Source organism: Eleutherodactylus coqui, chromosome 10 (assembly GCF_035609145.1).
Source record: "Eleutherodactylus coqui strain aEleCoq1 chromosome 10, aEleCoq1.hap1, whole genome shotgun sequence".
NCBI lineage: Eukaryota > Metazoa > Chordata > Amphibia > Anura > Eleutherodactylidae > Eleutherodactylus > Eleutherodactylus coqui.
This window is the reverse complement of record NC_089846.1, coordinates 111,216,989-111,226,334: the sequence shown is the minus strand read 5'-3', so window position 1 is coordinate 111,226,334 and position 9,346 is coordinate 111,216,989.

The window sequence follows — 9,346 nt, the reverse complement described above, 5'->3', positions numbered from 1 at the left end:
AAATGGGGCTGTGTCGGGGTCTCGCCACTCGTCTTCAGGGGCTTAGAATATGAACCGCGTGACGGGTACTGTCGAAATAAATTATCTGGTCGGTAAAGGTTTGAAATTTTGATTTTCGAAACTTCATTTCTTAATTCTAAACAAATTTCCATATCTTCCAAACAAAGTGGAGATACGTCGGATCTATGATATGAGAAGTAACATACATTTGGTAAGAGATCGATGGCATTATGGTATTACTGGCGAAAGTCAAATCTATAATTGTTCCACCCACCACAGAGGCGTGGGAGATAATCTAGATTAAAATGTGGTTTCATGAAACCGGTAAATTCAATTTGGCAATTGAAATCTCCAACTAGTATGATGAGCCCTTGTGTATCCACTATCGTGTTTTGACTGATCTTCTTTCAAGTCCCAGAGTAAGGCCTCGTTCACACGCATTAGAGGCGCGTAAAGAGATCGCTTCTAAAAGAACCAATAGTCTCCCATAGGAGCCTTCGCACGAAAGATTTTTAGACGCGCAAAATATTTGCACCTTCCAAAGATAGGACATGCGTGGCTAGAATGTCCGCATCTAAGGTCCGTGCTGCGAGAAAAGATTGGACCTGACCTATGTTTGGTGTGAGCTGTGAGGGAGTTTCCATAAACTCCTATGGGAGCAGGAGTCTATGGACAGTCCTGCACAGGAAAATAAGATTACAAGTAATTAGGAGGATGTTTACCGTTACTTACAGTGGGACATTTAAAACGTGCCGCTCAGAAGCACATTTTTAAACTCCTGTTAGTCACCAGGAGGATGAGGGGAAGCCCAAAGGATTTCCCTAATCCGATGGGGCCTAACAGGAATTTACAGAGGGACATTTAAAATGTGCTTCTGGGAATTCCACCAGCCCTGCTGGGAGAGAGAGCTGGGCAAGGTTACAGGGCTTCCCCGAGAATGTGGGAAGAGAGGGCAGGGCTAGAGGGATCATCCTCTAGCACCACCCCATCTCTCTTTGCTATGGGAAATCACTGTGGGAAGCCCTATAGCCCCACCCACTCTCTCTGAGCTATGGGAATATCCCTCGGGGATCCCCAGAGCAGGGAGAGAGAGAGAGCAGGCTATAGGTTAATCCCCCATAGCCCTGCTCTCTCTGTCTGTGCTATGGGGAAATCTCTCTGGGCTCCTTCACACTGTCGAGAGCGATATTGACCTCGCCATCCTGCTGAAAACCCCTGGATATGAGGTGTTTTCACATGGAAGCAGCCTCACATTCCTGCAGGGGTTTCCTTCATCCCTGCCTCGGTTGTCATACTCGCAGCAGGCGATCGCGATGTCCTCCCACTGTTTTCATTGGGGTCGGCACTGCTGCTGCCGGCCCCATTGAAAAGATGTGGAAACCTCTGGATACGACAGCCTCACATTCCTGCGGGGCTGAAGGAATCCCCTGCCGCATCTGTCACAGCTGCTGTAGAGTATCGCGATCTTCTCCTGGAACAACCGCATTTTAAAAGCAACACGCTGCTCCAGTGAATGAGCGATTTTCACGCGGATGAAGCTTGGGTCTTTTGCACGTGAAAAATTGGCCGTTCAATTGATTTTTAGTGCAGTACAGGCACAATTTTTTTCGCGCACCTATACTGTGCTAAATCACACTCATGTGAACGAGGCCTAAGCCATCATTTCTCTGAACAGCATTTCCCAATCCAAGATGGAGAGGTTGGGATGAATATATACACAACCCGAGACTAATCTATAATCCCCGCTTGTCTTGTTCGTGGTAACTGCAGCGAACCCTCTTCATCATCACCAGGGGGATTAGTATCCACATACATGAGTTCCAAATCATTTTCCAACTCCGGCCACACCACTGGGGCACTAGATGTGCTCGGCTGGGCCTCCAGTAGAGCAGAACTCCCCTCAGTACTCTTGACCGCCTTAACTTTTGAGATGCTCCCAATAAGCCTTTTGACGGGTGGAATTAGTAAATTTGAACTTTTTGTAATCCTCATGAGCCGCTCTATCCTCGCGAATGCGTGTCCGAAGCCATCTATTAGCTATGTCACGACATTATGCTAAATGAATTTTTGCACTTCACAACACAATTTTCTCAAATGCTCACTATGTCATGTTTTTTGCTATATGCTTGTAGAATTCAGTGAGATGAATCAAACAACATCTCACATGACATGATAACAAGTCTAGAGCTACACTAATTTTCAGCCGCAAGGCAATTTTAGTACCTCAAGATGGCGGTGATATTGCATCACCCAATAGCATCATACTGAGATTGGATTCTTGTTGCCAGGTACTTTGGTCCTTCTTCTTTACAATGAGATATTTTACACGGTTGTCGAACGCGTTGTCGGGAAATTATTTTGATTTTAAAAATTCATGTTTTTGCAATGTTCACTGGCCCAAGTACAGTTCTGAAACTATAGACGTATTCTACGTCAGAAACTACTAAGGCTGCCTGCCCACGGGTGATAAATCATCCATGGAGCTCGCATAACACGCTTTCCATAGGAGAATTATGGAAAGCGAAGCCTGATGTCCAAGAGCAGAGAATCATAGCCATTCTCCGCTCGCATTGCTGCCATTCTCCGCGGTGAGCCTATCAGTTAGATAGGCTCATTGCGGAGACCTTACAGTGCTCCCCTCTCTTCCCCCACAATGGAATATTCCGTCGCGGCCATGGACAGGGGGCCCTTTTACTCCCATTATAAGCCATTGCTCGGGGAGACGCCTTGCTTTGTTTCTCCCAGGTGTGTAGATCTAAAAAGATACATCCTATCCATTCCAACGAAATCAGGGCTGAAACTGCTTTTAGGTTGACTTATGTTAGATCTTAACTAGAGATGAGCGAGCATACTCGCTAAGGCAAACTACTCGAGCGAGTAGTGCCTTATTCGAGTACCTGCCCGCTCGTCTCTAAAGATCCGACTGCCGGCGTGGGTGAGCGGGGAGTTGCGGGAGTGAGCACTCTCTCACTCTCTCCCCCCTGCTCCTCCTTGCTCACTCCCGCAACTCACCGCTCACCCACGCCGGCAGCCGAATCTTTAGAGACGAGCAGGCAGGTACTCGAATAAGGCACTACTCGCTCGAGTAGTTTGCCTTAGCGAGTATGCTCACTCATCTCTAATCTTAACCCCTTAGTGACTAAGCCTGTTTGCGCCTTAATGACCAGGCCAAATTTTGGAAATCTAACATGTGCCACTTTAACATAGAATAACTCCGTAAAGGTTTTGCATATCATGTTTTTTTGCACACATGTTGCACTTCGTTTAGGAGGTAAAAATAGACCGATAGAATTTGTGTCTATTTATTAAAAGCGCCAAAATTGGGAAAATTTAAAAAAAAAAAAAATTTTTTTTACATTTTCAATTGCAATGTCTCCGGTATGTGCAAACATACTGTACAAATTTTTGAAAAATAAATATATTTCCCTGAGTTTACTTTATTCTGGATGCACATTTGCAAAACTTAATTTTTTTTTTTTAACCATTTAGGAGACGTACAAATATAACATTGCTTATCAACATTTTAAGGAACACTTTGTTTTCCTGCACCAAGCCAAGATTGCAATGGCTCATAAGTGTCAGAATGATAGATACCCCCACAAATGACCCCTTCTAAAAACTACACCCCTTAATGTATTCGCTGAGGGGTGTCATGAGTATTTTGGAGTTAATGCAATTTAGAGGAGAAAAAATGAAATTTCATATTTTTTCAAAAATGTCATTTTAAAGGCAGGTTGTTTTTCTATAGTGCACATGAAAATGAGGATTTACACCCCAAAATAAATACCCCTGTTTGTCCTGTGTTCAGAAACATACCCCTTGTGGCCCTAATATTATGTCTGTATGCACAAGGGGGCCCAAACCGAAAGGAGCAACCGGTGGCTTTCAGAACAGAAATTTTGCTTGAAGGTGTTTTAAGGCCCATCGCCCACTTGTAGAGCCACTGAGCGGACAAAATGATAGAGAACCCCCACAAATGACCCCATTTTAAAAACTAGACCCCTTAACGAATTCATCTAGGGGATGTACTGTGTATTTTGACCCCACAGTTTTTGAATGACTTAAAGCAAAGCAGAAGGGAAAAAATTACGATTTTCCTTTTTTTGGCAATTGTGTCATTTTAAAAATAGTTTTTTTTACAGCACACATATGAAGGAAGACTGTCACCCCAAAATGGATCCCCCTGTTTGTCCTGTATTCAGAAACATACCCATAGTGGCCCTAATCTACTTACAGGACACATGGCTCGGCCTATAATGGAGGGAACACCCGGTGGAATTCAGGGCAAAACTGAGTAAATTCCAGGCCCCATTGCTCACTTGGGCAGAAAAAAAATGGACTCCCTAAGAATAATCCCCCTCCCTCCGCACCTTTTTTGGCGATCCCTAAATCTTAGATAAAAGTAATAATATAAACTGTGTGGTATTTTCGAAGACAGGTGTAATTAGCAGGGAGGGTGGTTGGGATGGGCACATGGGGCAATAAAATCGGGTATCCCTCCTCCATCCATGCTTTTTGCGTTGTATTTCTTGACCTCAGCAGCAGGGTTGGGGTGTAAAGTGGCGCTCTGCGAGGCTTCGTAAGCTTTCGGAGGTGCGGCGGTCTCACACAGAAGGAGCTCAACAAGCTGCTCTTGGAACTGCAGGAAGGCAACGTTCCCGGGGCTTCTTCTGGTCCTGCGTACGGCCGCGTAATGTACTACGCATAACTGCGTACTCACACAGGCGGTCATGCGCAGTACATCTTTTCTTGTTTGTATTTCCCGCACCGTCGCTTAGCGATGACGCGGGTACCTGCAGCCCGTATACAATATAGTTGCGTATGGGCTGCAGGTATATCCGCGACCACGGAGCACAATGGGCTCTACGTTGCAGATATCCGCGGTAAAATAGAACATGCTGCATTCAGGTTTCTGCAAGTGGATTACGTAATTCCGACTCGCTAATGTGAGCAGAATGGTGTAATCCAACGCATTTGATTGATCCGTGTATTACCGCAGATCAGACTCATGCGGAATCCTCAATTTCCATACGGTTGTGTGAGACTGGGCTAATGGTAGATCACTACTTATTTATCACGTGACCGGTGACCGCTCAACGAGGCCACCGGTCACTGCCCCAGGGAGCAAAGAGATTTTAAATTTCCCAGGCCCTTCCCAGCTCCTGCACATATGTCCGGCGTTTTTCCGTCAGGGGCATGCGCAGGAGTCGGGGAAGGTCTGTGGAGGATGATTGCGCTGTGGTTCAAATATGGAGGCCTCTGGTAAGAAGTTTCATCTCTTCTCAACGATCGCATCAGTGAACGGAGACGAAACTTCAACTTTTTAAAAAACCTTTACATGGATAACAGCGATCACGTTACCAGGAACCGCATACCACGGCCCCCGTGACTTCTCCAGGCTCTCGGCTGACTTTTGCGCATGCATTCGCCATTATGCTGATGGGCGCATGCGCCAAAGCCAGGGTAAGCTCTATGGATAAAAGTCCCATCTTGGAACAAATCCAGGGGCCTTAGGTAAGTCATTTCATCTCCCCTTACGGATACGATTGTCGCAGAAGTCCGCAGTGGGTCCCGATCGCCGGGGGACATCACAGAAGACCAGGGTGAGTATTTTTACCTCCCCCCCATGGATCCAATCCATGAGGGGAGATATAACTTGAACTTTTTTTTTTCACTTTTCCATGATTGCCATTATCCATTGTTTTTTTTCAGGAGCTGGGAGCCAGGAGATTTCAAATTTGCCGGGGCTCTCGGCCTTCTGCGTATGCAGCTGACGTAATGTTGCCTAGCACGCATGCGCAGAAGGCTGGAGTCAGGTCCTAGAGGACAAGATCACTGCGGGACAGCATGGAGGACCAGGGTGAGTAATCTCAGCTGCCCTGATGGATCCGATCCATGGGCGCAGCTATTTTTTTAAAAAAAACTTTATGCACTTTAATGCAATCGGCTCCCTGTGCGCCCCCCCCCCCCTTTCTCCTTGGCTGCTTTTTAGCTCAGCTTTATTAGGCTAGAGTGGGGCTCTCTGAATATGCTACAGTGCCTAATTTGAAGTAGTCAGGGACACACCCCCTGGGGAGGAGGCAGTCTGAACCAATGCTAAAATGGGGTGTGTCCTAGACTACTTCAGATTAGGCACTGTATCTAAAGTATAGTCATAGATCACAGCCCTCTCCTAATAGCATTCAGCTAAAAAGCAACCAAGGAACAAGACCTAAGGCATAATTTGGTAAATAATGCCCTGTAGGAACGGACGGACTTACCTATGAATATTGAACTCTCAACTGGAGTGCCACTTTAAATAATGATTCCAGGCAAAGTAGAAATAATGATTGTGTTCCATTGTATCACTTACTACATTTACTTACTTCTTTAGTGATTGTATGAAGCTCTTCTACAATTGCAGCAGAATAAAGTATACCATAGGCAGAAGTGTAGTAATAATAACGTCCTGGACATGACACACAAATCTGGCCTCATGTCCACGGGCGGGTAGGGTTCCGTGGGCGGGAGACCAAGCCTGGGATCCCACCATGCCCGCGGCATGAGGACATTCCGGACGTGTGCGAGTTGTCTGTCGTCTCTTTCGTGCATGTGGGCGGACGAGCCGGCGCAGTGAAGATTTTTATTTTTTTTAAGTCTGTTGCTTTCCCGCGGGACCCGCAGCACACCCGCAGTGAGAGGAAAAAAAAGTGCACCAACTTTATGCTGTCTTTTGGTAACACAGGGGTTGGGTTTATGGTAAAGGGGGTTGCCTCTCACCCACACAGTGACGTCAGCATGTATTCATTTTAATGGGGATGGTGGAAATATCCGGGTGGGTGCCTCTTGGGTATCTCCGCAGCCCTATGAAAGTGAATGATGCGTTTGTGCGGCCAGCTTTCCATTCAGTCTCCCCCTTACTGTGGGGGAAGCAGTAACACTGCAGTGAGGTCGTCAGGAGACACGTAACCCCTAATCTCAAGATCGGTGGCGGTCTCAGCAGTGTGGCCCCACTGATCAGCAAGTTAGCGCCTATCCTATCCTATGGATGGGGAATAACTTGCAATCTTGGGTCGCCCCCCTTTGACCTTTCATTTGGTCTGTTTTGGTTTGAATAAACACCATAGATATTTATGGCATTTCAGAGGGCAAAATCCCTATAGTGATCTAGTACACCACCCCTGTTATGAAGCAGTGATCTAGTATACCACCAAAGTTATGAACCAGTGATCTAGTACACCACCCGTTATGAAGCAGTGATCTAGTATACCACCGGAGTTATGAACCAGTGATCTAGTACACCACCGGAGTTATGAACCAGTGATCTAGTACACCACCGGAGTTATGAACCAGTGATCTAGTACACCACCGGAGTTATGAACCAGTGATCTAGTACACGACCGGAGTTATGAACCAGTGATCTAGTACACCACCCGTTATGAAGCAGTGATCTAGTATACCACCGGAGTTATGAACCAGTGATCTAGTACACCACCGCAGTTATGAACCAGTGATCTAGTACACCACCCCAGTTATGAACCAGTGATCTAGTACACCACCCCAGTTATGACCCACAAGCAATGGCCACTTCAATACCAATCTAGTAGTGTTTCCAACCTCCTTTGGTCTTCAGAACTACAGCAATTAGTTGTGTTGTCCATGCAAAGCCAACAGAGGACACAGCATGTGCAAAAAAAAGACAAATTAGAGATTGCCTCCTTCCTGATAGAACAGAAAAACACCAGAGGGGTTAAAAGCTTCCCTCTTCCCACCCTCCTCCAGTGATTGTTAATGAGCAGGCAAGGGTAGGAACCTAACAGGCGCTGACCGCTCCGCGGCACTTCTCCTTCTGAAGCTCCGGCACACTTGTCTGCAGTCTTTAGTCAGTGCTTCCTGGCAATGGGGTTCAAAAATCCCGCTTCCAGGTAGCACTGGCTCTGATTGGTTCACCGCGCGCTGCCTTTATTGACTGAGCCGCAGCACTTGAGAACCAATCACAGCCATCGCATTGGATGTCTGCGATTGGTTCTCAAACGCCGCAGCTCAGCCATTCAGAGCCAGTGCTTCCTGGAGGTGTGATATTTGAACCCCCTTACGAGGAAGCACTGGCTGAAGACTACAGACAAGTGTCCTGGAGGCATATTAGCCTTTTACTGCGCAACTCCACCCCATTTGCAACCTGATTGGTTATTTGAGTTTGCTGATTCACGGTGATTGGTTCTTTAGGTTGGCTCGTGTAGAGGTGCTGGAGTAAAAGACTAATATGCGTCCTGGAGCTTCAGAAGGAAAAGTGCAGTGGAGCAGACAGCGCCTGTTAGGTAATGCGTTGTTCTTTTTTTTAAATGTAGCCAGGGCTTATTTTAGGGGCAGGGTCTTTTTTGCCACCCAAAAACTGAATAAACAAGTTTTTGTCCTGCCTCCACTGACCTGTGGAATCAATCTACTGGAGAACTATCTTTCAAACACCAAGACAGTGGAAAGTACGTTCTCGGTAATTTCTTGGGTTGTCCGAAAAGGAGGTAATAACGATATCCTGAGATCTTTGGAAAGGTGGCAATACTTTGGGCAAGAGCGAGGGGTCTAATATGAATGCAGTTTTATTCTCAGTGCCCCTACAACACAGCAGTTGAATTGATAAGGCCTAGAGCTCGCTCTTCATTCTGTAGTTATGGCAACTAGAGAAACTGTTTTTAGTGTTAAGGCTTTAATTGGAATAGAATCTAAAGGGTTGAAGGGAGACGAGGCGAAGGCTTTAAGGACCCAGTTTAGATTCCAGGATGGAAATAGATTCTGTATTCTAGGATTTAATCTGCTGCTTTCAGAAACCCGGGTGACTTCTGAGAGTTTAGTATCATAAAACACACGCAGTGCTACTATAAGGACCCTTAACACAGCGGGGAAAAGGTCCTTATCTAGTGCACTTCGAAAAAAAAGTCAATAATTAAAGACATACTGGCAGTTGGAACCTCGCTTTGCCACACCACGATGAGAACTTTTTCCATACTTTAAAGGTAAATCTGGTTGGTAGTATCTTCCCTACTATATAGTAAGGTTTGGATTACCCTATCTGCCAGACCCTTTTCAATATCCATGCTGAAAGATGAAGGCTTGATACATTTTCATAGATTAACCCCTTTAGTGGCACGCCCAGAAAATCTCCGGAGCTTGGTGCACTGAGCATGCTGATAAAATTATTATAATGTATTGTTTCATTCAAAAAGAAAAAAAAAGTTGCATTGCTTAATACTTGCAAGATTAAATTGCATTGTTGACTCAAATAAAAAACCTGCCCTGTGAGGCATGACACTGAAGGGGTTAATGGACCCTGGGTCAATAGATCTGGAAGGGTTGTGGATACTCCGCTTTT